At 35.2% G+C, this 8,629-nt stretch overlaps 1 pseudogene; it reads right to left on the bottom strand.

Moving 5' to 3' along the window:
• Positions 1 to 343: 343 nt before the first annotated feature.
• The window catches only part of LOC141489346 (proline-rich protein PRCC pseudogene), a 69,068-nt pseudogene continuing 60,782 nt past the window's right edge, over positions 344 to 8,629 (bottom strand).

Here is an 8,629-nt window from a genome sequence, read left to right as displayed (position 1 = left end):
ACAAAAAAATCAGAAACAAAATTCAGAAATCAATCAGTCGTCTCATCCTATTAGGGAGTCAAAGTTCCCAACTTAGAATTCAACAGTTGTTTCTAGAAGAGTCACTTGGGAGTCTCTGTTGGCCCCAAGAGATTTGGAAGCTGCATTTTTCTAAGTTTTATTAAGAAAATGAAATCCAATGTGTTCCTTCTTAAGGAAGTGATGGCTGGGGCCCTAGGGAAGAAGGTCCTGGACTTGGAGCTGCTGGGGCTCCCAAAGGTGTTAGATGGGAAGGGCAAGACCAGGCCATCTGGTACTGGGTAAAGGGAAAGATGGGATCCTTGAGGAAATCAGTTCCAGAAGGCTAGAATCCATATTTGGCTTGGGTCTGCTGATGGCTGAGTTTATTTTCTGACCAGGTGTTCTTCAGCTTCAACTCTGGCTCTTTAGCCTGATGAATCAGATAAGTGAATTGGTGTTTTTGCCTCTGCTGGCCTGTTGGCTGCTCGCCTTTCTTCTTGCTGAATGACTTCATGGTTTTTTCTTCTGTCAAGGACTTGGTCATCCACTGCTGGGCCCTGCTGAGCTGGTCATCCCCTTTGATCTCCACAAAGTTAATCTCCTCCCTTCCCCATTCCTCTTGCCCTGAAGGCGCTTGAAGGCTTCATCATCAATGAAGGAGGCATCTGGAGTAATCTCCTGGGGGGGGGGGGAGCTAAGGCTGGATCAGACTCCAAGTAGTAGTCATCACTGTAGTAATCCTGATAGTAAATGCCAGTGGCATTAGCATCACCATATATAGGGAACTGGTTCTAGGGCTGACTGCTCTAGTCTTCCCCAGGCTTAGGCACCCAAGGAGCCCCACTTGAGCCAGCCACCATCTTGAATTCAAGGGGAGCATTGGCCACATCATCCTGGAAGGTGGGATCTGGGTCTGTGTCTGGGGGTGGCTCTTCAGAAGCAGCAGGGACAGGGTAGGGGTATGGCTCAGCTCCAGGAGGCTCAGCCTTGTCTGGAAGGGAGAAGAAGTTCTCAGGGGCTACTTCCTCATCACTGTCATCCTCTTCTTGTGTGATCTGTTTTGTCACCTGTAGGGCAGCACTCTTGGCAGCTGCTTTGATGGCTGAGGGTGATGGGGTAGTAGTGGTGGCACCCACAATAGGGGCAGAGGAGGAAGTAGAAGAAGCAGATTTGGTCTTGGTGGTTGGCTTGGAGAGCTTACTATCGGCAGAGCCATCAGTGGGTCTTCAGGAGAAAGCATAGGGCAGGAGCAATCGCTTAGTCTCTTTTGTGGTCAGGTTTTTGGGTTGGGGAAGCAAAGCTGATAAACCTGTCCCTTCACCAGATCCCTGAAGAACAGTTTTCTTTTTTGTAGGTTCATCTTCCTCTGAATCTGAATCTCCCAGGTGCAGCTCCGGGGCCGCTATCTGTACCGGCTTCATCTCCTCTTCTTTGGCTTGGGGAGTCCCAGGTGGGGCTGAGGCTCAGGGCCCGCGGCAGGGGCAGCCCCAACCCCAGCCCCTCTCCCACCCCCGCAGCCTCGGCCAGACTGAGCCCCGGGGGTGACAGGAAGCAGCCCAGGCCGAAGTGCAGCAGGGGCGGGGGCTGCAGTCTGGGGTCTCCTGCGTGGGGAAGCAGCAGCCGAAAGGTAACTTCTTACTTCTCTTATATGTTTATAATGAGAATTGTAAGGACTTAGTCGTGTAATGATTTTGAATGTCACTAGCTCTAAGATGTGAGACCTAATTTCTAAAAGATTGCAATTAATGTATGTTGTCAATTTCATGGGTCGATTTTTTTCTTATATTATCTATTGTATTTTAATTTATTGTGAATTTCCTTTTTTTCATATTTTCATTCTGACAATTTTGTTATCCTCTTAGTTTTAAAAATTCAATTGAACTAATTGTTCATATATTCCATTATGCTAACTGCCTCTAGTTTTACATATTATTTAAAATTTTAAACTATGATTTTTGGTTAATATTTTTTCAGGATTCCTATTTTGGTTTTAAATATATGTTTTTTAAGTTTACGTGCCTACTCAGTTATTGCTTGTTCTTTCTTTGGTGGCTAAAAGTATTTAGAAATATAAATTTTTCCTCCAAGATATTTTAATTACACCTTTAAAATTGTGCTGTGTACTTACATTGTTGACTTCATTCTTTTTTTTAATGTTACATTATCTTATTTTTTCTAATTACTTGCAAATATAGTTTACAACATTCAACTTTTTTAATCTGTTGAGTTCTAAAATTTTTCTGCCACCCTCTCTTCTTCTCAAGGCAGTGAATGATCTTATATAGATTTTACATGTACAAACATGTTTAACTTATTTCCATATTAGTCATGTTTTGAATGAAGAAGTAGAGCTAAAGGGAAAAGAACAATGAAAGAAAAAGTATGAAAGAAATTTTAAAAAGTGAACATAATATACTTTGTTGTACACATCCAGATAAAAAATGTGGTTGTTGTCTTTATTCTTAAGGTTCCATGATCCATCAAGTCTATAAGATTATTTAATTTGCAATTAATTTTAATAATTTTTCATGGTTCATTAATGTATTTTATTGAATTGTGGTAAATAAAAAATTTAAAAATATTTTTCTGTTTTTTTTTAATTTGCTTATGAGGCTTTTATGCCTTAATATATGATTCAACAGATGAAATATGTGCTTCTTTTTAATGTCATTCAGTAGTCAGCAAATATCCTGCCTAATATTTCTTTGAATTCTTCTTAGATTCTTAATTAAAGGCAGAAATTGGGTTCCTCCACTACACTACATTTGTTTCTTCCTTTAACTTTTTGAACTTATCTTTTACCTAATAAGATGCTCTATCATCCCTTGCATATGTTATAGATTAATATTTAATTATTAAGCTTCCAGGACAGAGCAAAGATAACTAGTATGCTCCTGGCACTTTTCTCTACACAGATCTCACCAAAAAAATAGATTGAAACAAATTTTCAACTGTACACATCATGAAGGATCTTCAAATAAGCTCTGTCTCTTTAGGGGAAAAGGGGAAGTAAAGTCCAGGTAGGTGAGAGAGTGGGAAAGCCAGTGAAAGGCTTCTAGCCACTGTGCAGTCCAGGAAGGGACCCAAAAGGACCAAGGAGGGTCCCAAATCTAGAAAAATCTGAACCCTGAGAACACTGGGATAGCAGACGGGACTGGATTCAGAACAATCTACTGCATAGGCAGAGCCTGGACATAAAGGAGGAAGCAGACTTCTGCATAGGCAATGCTTAGATTGCATAGGCATCATCTTGACAAGCAATCAGAACCAGCTCCAGCACAAAAAGTTTGGGACTATATTCCCTATACCCCAGAATGGAGCTCATCAATCAAAATGAGCATAAAAGAAAAAGCACAAAAAGTAGAAAGCTACAATGAAAATAGAGATGACAAAAATGCCATCTCAGAAAAAGAAAGCAGTAACAAATTACATGTATGGAAAGTCTCAAAGGAATTTTTGAATTGGACTCAAATTTAAAACCACATTGAAGAGTTTTATTTTTTTGGGTTTTTTTTTTTTTTTTTTTTTTTTTTTTGCAAGGCAAATGGGGTTAAGTGGCTTGCCCAAGGCCACAGAGCTAGGTAATTATTAAGTGTCTGAGACTGGATTTGAACCAAGGTACTCCTGACTACAGGGAAGGTCCTTTATCCACTCCTCCACCTAGCCACCTCTCCACTGCGCCACCTAGCTGCCCCATCATGGAAGAGTTTTAAAAAGATTTTTAAAAATCAAGGAAGAGAAGAAAAATAGAAAAAAAAGCAATAAGAATCATGCAAGAAAATCATGAAAAATTGACCAAAGGAATTAACTTCTTTAAAAGTAAAAATAACCACTGGAAAAAAGAATGTACCTCTTCAAAAAAATAAAATCAACCTACTGAATAGGAATGCAACTTATCTAAAAGTCAAATTGATCAACTGGAAAGGGAATCCAATTCAGCAAAAAGTAAATTTAACCAACTACAAAAGGTAACTCATTAAAAAGGAAAATTAAACAACTGGGAAAGAAAAGACAAAATCTAACTGAAGAAAATGAGTCTAAAACTTTGAATAGGATTAGAATTGGAAACTAATTAATTTAGAAACTAATGAATCTCTGAGAACTAAAATTCTATCCAACAAACTCAAAAGGCTAAAAATAAATGAAGAAAATATGAAATATCTTTTAGGAAAAAGGAAGGATCTGGAAAATAGATTTAGAAGAGAAAATTTATAAACTATTAATCTACCTGAAAATTCAAATTAAAGAAATCCTGGAAAAAAATCTTTCAAAAATATCATGGAAAACTGTCCTACTATTCTAGAGTAGGAAGACAAAGTAGTCCAAAAAGAATATACAGAACACCTCCAGAAAGAGACCCCAGGAAAAATACTCTAAGGACTAAAATAGTCAAATTTCAGAATTCTCAAATTAAGAAAAACATATTGTAAGCAGTAAAAAAGAAGCAATTTAAATACAAAGGCAATCAGAATGAGAGAATACTTATTAAATTCAACATTAAAGGATTGAATGGCCTACAAAATGATATTTTGGAAAACAAAGAACTTTAGATTATAACCAAGAATTTACTACTCTGTAGAATTTAGTATATACTGTCAGAGGAAAAGATGAATTTTTTTTAGGTTTTTTTTTTTTTTTTTTGCAAGGCAGATGGGGTTAAGTAGCTTGCCCAAGCCCACACAGCTAGGTAATTATTAAATGTCTGAGACCAGGTTTGCGCCACCTAGCCGCCCCATAGAAAAGATGAGTTTTCAATAAAGTAGATGACTTCCAAAATTTTCTGGTAAAAAGATCAGAAATGAACAGAAAATTAGATTTACAAATACAAGACTCAAGAGATGCATAAAAAGGTAAAAGGAGGGGGAGGGAAATGCTAATCAGGAACATGAAATTATAACACAAGTGAAGTTAACACCTGTAATTCTTGAGAAATGTATTTTTCTTGGTATAGTTAAATGAGTGAATATCAGATAATAGAATGTATGAATAGAAATAAGACATGAATGCACAATGCTGATTAGGAGGGTGAGGGAGAGTACAAATAGGTTTTATGAACAATTAAATCACAAAGTAACTTTACTAGATACTTTACTTAAGGAGGGTTGTAGTACAATTGTTTCAGAGGGTTGAAGCATATTTAGAGAATTGACCATAAATAGATTAGGAAGTGATCTTTTCTTATTACCTACTTAAGTAAACAAGAATTACAGTGCTGTTATTGAGGAGCTAAAGGCACAGAGGAAGAAAGTATAACTTTAATTCTCTCATAATCTTTTGGGAAAATGTTCAACAAGATTGAAAACAGCAAAAACAGAACCAACAGAAATCATATGATTATCTCAATAGATGCTGAAAAATTTTTGACAAAATGCAACATTATCTATTAAAAAACACTATACAGTATGGGAATAAATTGAGTTTTACTTAAAATAATAAGCAATATCTGTCTAAATCAACCAATATTACATGTAATATGCATAAATTAGGAGCATTTCCAATAAGACTAGGGATGAAACAAAGACGTCTATTATCACTGTTTCTATTCAGTATACTATTAGAAATGTTAACACTAGCAATAAGAAAAGAAAAAGAACTTGAAGGAATTACAATTGGAAAAGAGAAAGCAAAACTTTTTCTCTGATGATATACTTAGAGATCCCTAGAAAATCAGCTAATCAACTACTTGAAAGCAATTAACAACTTTAGCAAAGTAGCAGAATATATAATAAATCAGCATAGATCAGCAGCATTTCAGTGTATGAAAACAAAGCCTGTGGGGCAAGAGATACAAAGAGACATTCCATTTAAAGTAATTACAGACAACATGAAATCCTTGGAAATCTACCTCCCAATACAAAACCAGACCACAATTATAAAACCCCTTTCCATACAAATAAAGTTAAATCTAAACAATTGGAAAAGTAGCAATTATTCATGATTAGGCCAAGCTAACGTAATAAAAATAACATTTCTACCCAAATTAAATTACGTATTCAGTGTTATAAAAATCAAACCACCAAATAACTTTTACAGAGCTAGGAAAAATATTAACAAAATTCAATTGGAACAACAAAAGTTCAAGAATATAAGGGGAACTGTTGAAAAACCTGTAAAGGGAAGTGGCCTAGCTCTACCAGATATAAAACTATAAAGTAGCAGTCATTACAACTGCCTGTTACTGGTTAAGAAATAGAATAACGGACGAATGAATTAGGATGGGTACAAAGAAACAACAATAAATGACTATAGCAATGTATTGTTTAACAAACACAAAGACATTAACATCTGGCATAAGAAATCACTCTTTGACAAAAACTTCTGAGAAAACTAAAATAATAAGGCAAAAACTAAACATACACAGCATGTGACAAAATAATGTCAAAATATGTGCAGGATTTAGACAGAAGGGATGAATTTACAGATCAAGAAATACTCTGTTGGATTTATGGAAAAAGGAGAAATTTATGATGAAACAAGAATTCAAGTACATTATAAAATTGCAAAATTGATGATTTTAATAATATTAAATTAAAAAAGGTTTTTCACTAATAAAACCAATGCAACCAAGATTAGAAGAAAAACAGAAAGCTAGAAAACAATTTTCATACTTAGAGGCTCTGGTAAAGGTCTCATATCTAAAATATAGAGAGAATTGAATCAAATTTATATGGTTACAAGTCATATCCCAATTGATAAATGGTTAAAGAATATGAACAGTTTTCAAATGAAGAAATTAAAGCTAAATATGATCATATGAAAAAATGTTACAAATCATTATTGATTAGAAAAATCCAACTTAAAACAACAAGGTACCATCTCACACTTACCAGAAACTCTAAGATGTCAAAAAAGGAAAAGATCAATGTTGGAGAGATTTGGGGAAGAAAGGTTGGGATATCAATGCACTATTAATGGATTTGTGAACCAATTCAATCATTCTGGAGAGCAATATGTAACTATACCCAATGGCTCGTATCCAAAAGAAATCATAAAAATTGGGAAAAGTCCCACATGTTCAAAAATATTTGTAGCAGCTCTTTTTGTATTGGCAAAGAATTGGAAATTGAGTGGATATCCATCAATTGTGGAATGACTGAACATGTTATGATAAATAAATGTAATGGAGTACAATTGTCTTATATGAAATCTTGAATGTTTGAACTCTATAGAAGCATGGAAAGAATTACATAAATTAATGCAGAGTAGGGACAGCTAGGTGGCATAGTGGATAAAGCACCAGCCCTGGAGTCAGGAGGACCTCAGTTCAAATCCCGCCTCAGACACTTAATAATTACCTAGTTATGTGACCTTGGGCAAGTCACTTAACCCCATTTGCCTTGCAAAAACCTAAAAGAAAAATAAATTAATGCAGAGCAAAGGGTGCATAACCAATACAACTTTGTATACATTAACAATGATATTTTGAGTTTATCACCCATGATGGATGTAGTTCTGAAAACTAAGACAACCCTGGAAGACCATATCCAGATGAGAAAAAAAAAATTAAAACCCCAAAACAAAAGTTAAAAAACCACGGAATCTGAATGAACACCATGTTCACCTTCTCTCTCAATTTCTCTTATGCTTTTCCTTCCATTCTCTTGGTTTTCTTGCTTCTCCCTTAGTCCTAATTTCTCATACACAAAATGACTAATATGTGAATATGTTAAACTCCAAAGTGCATCTATAATGTTCACTAAACTGTTCACCACTAAGGAGAGGGAAGGGAGGGTGGAAGAAAATTGTGTTAACTTGTATGTTGAAGAATGTTCATAATATGTCATTGGGAAAATAAAATATCAATAAAATTAATTTATTATCTGCGATTATCCTCAGAAAAATAATTTCAACTTTTTATCTCTTAAGTTTATTTTTATATTTGGCTTATTAGAGATGATAATTGCTACTTCCACTTTATTTATTTTACAAGGCAATAGGGTTAAGTGACTTGCCCAAGGTCACATAACTAGGTAATTATTAAGTGTCTGAGGCGGGATTTGAACTGAGGTCCTCCTGACTCCATGGTTGGTGCTCTATCCACTGTGCCACCTAGCTGCCCCACTACTTCTACTTAAAAAAAAGTTTTTTTTCTTATGTTGTATTCCATTATTTTAATTCTTCGTGAATGTTTTTGTATCAATGTCCTTCTTGTAATACACTGTTGGATTATGCTTCCAAATCCATCCATTTAATGTGTCAATCCATCCCATAATATTCACAATTATTAAAACTATTTTAAAAATATTTTCTACTATATTCCCTTATGTTTTTCTATCAGATTAATGATTCTTGGTTTATGTTGCTCCTCTTCTCTTCAGTTAGACAGCAAGACAGCAAACACAGATTCTTATCATTTCTTTTTAAACACCTTTTCATTGGTTTCTCTCCAATATATAACCTTGATTTTGCTTATGATTGTACCATCTCTAGATCTTTTAGTTCTCTCATTTCTCTTTTCCCTTCTCTTCTTATGTCTTCCTCTTTCCCAGGGACTGAGTGTTTGTACCTTTGACATTTTGTTCTGGTTTTTTAACCTGGCTAAAATGAAAGTGATTTTGAAGCAATGACTGCTTCCCTTCACCTTCCTTTTTTTTCACATGGAGTTTTAAATGTTCCTCTAAATTTTGCA

This window comes from Macrotis lagotis, chromosome 5, assembly GCF_037893015.1.
Source record: "Macrotis lagotis isolate mMagLag1 chromosome 5, bilby.v1.9.chrom.fasta, whole genome shotgun sequence".
NCBI classification, from domain to species: domain Eukaryota; kingdom Metazoa; phylum Chordata; class Mammalia; order Peramelemorphia; family Peramelidae; genus Macrotis; species Macrotis lagotis.
The sequence above is the reverse complement of the archived record's forward strand: the minus strand, read 5'-3'. Positions and strand labels throughout refer to the sequence as shown.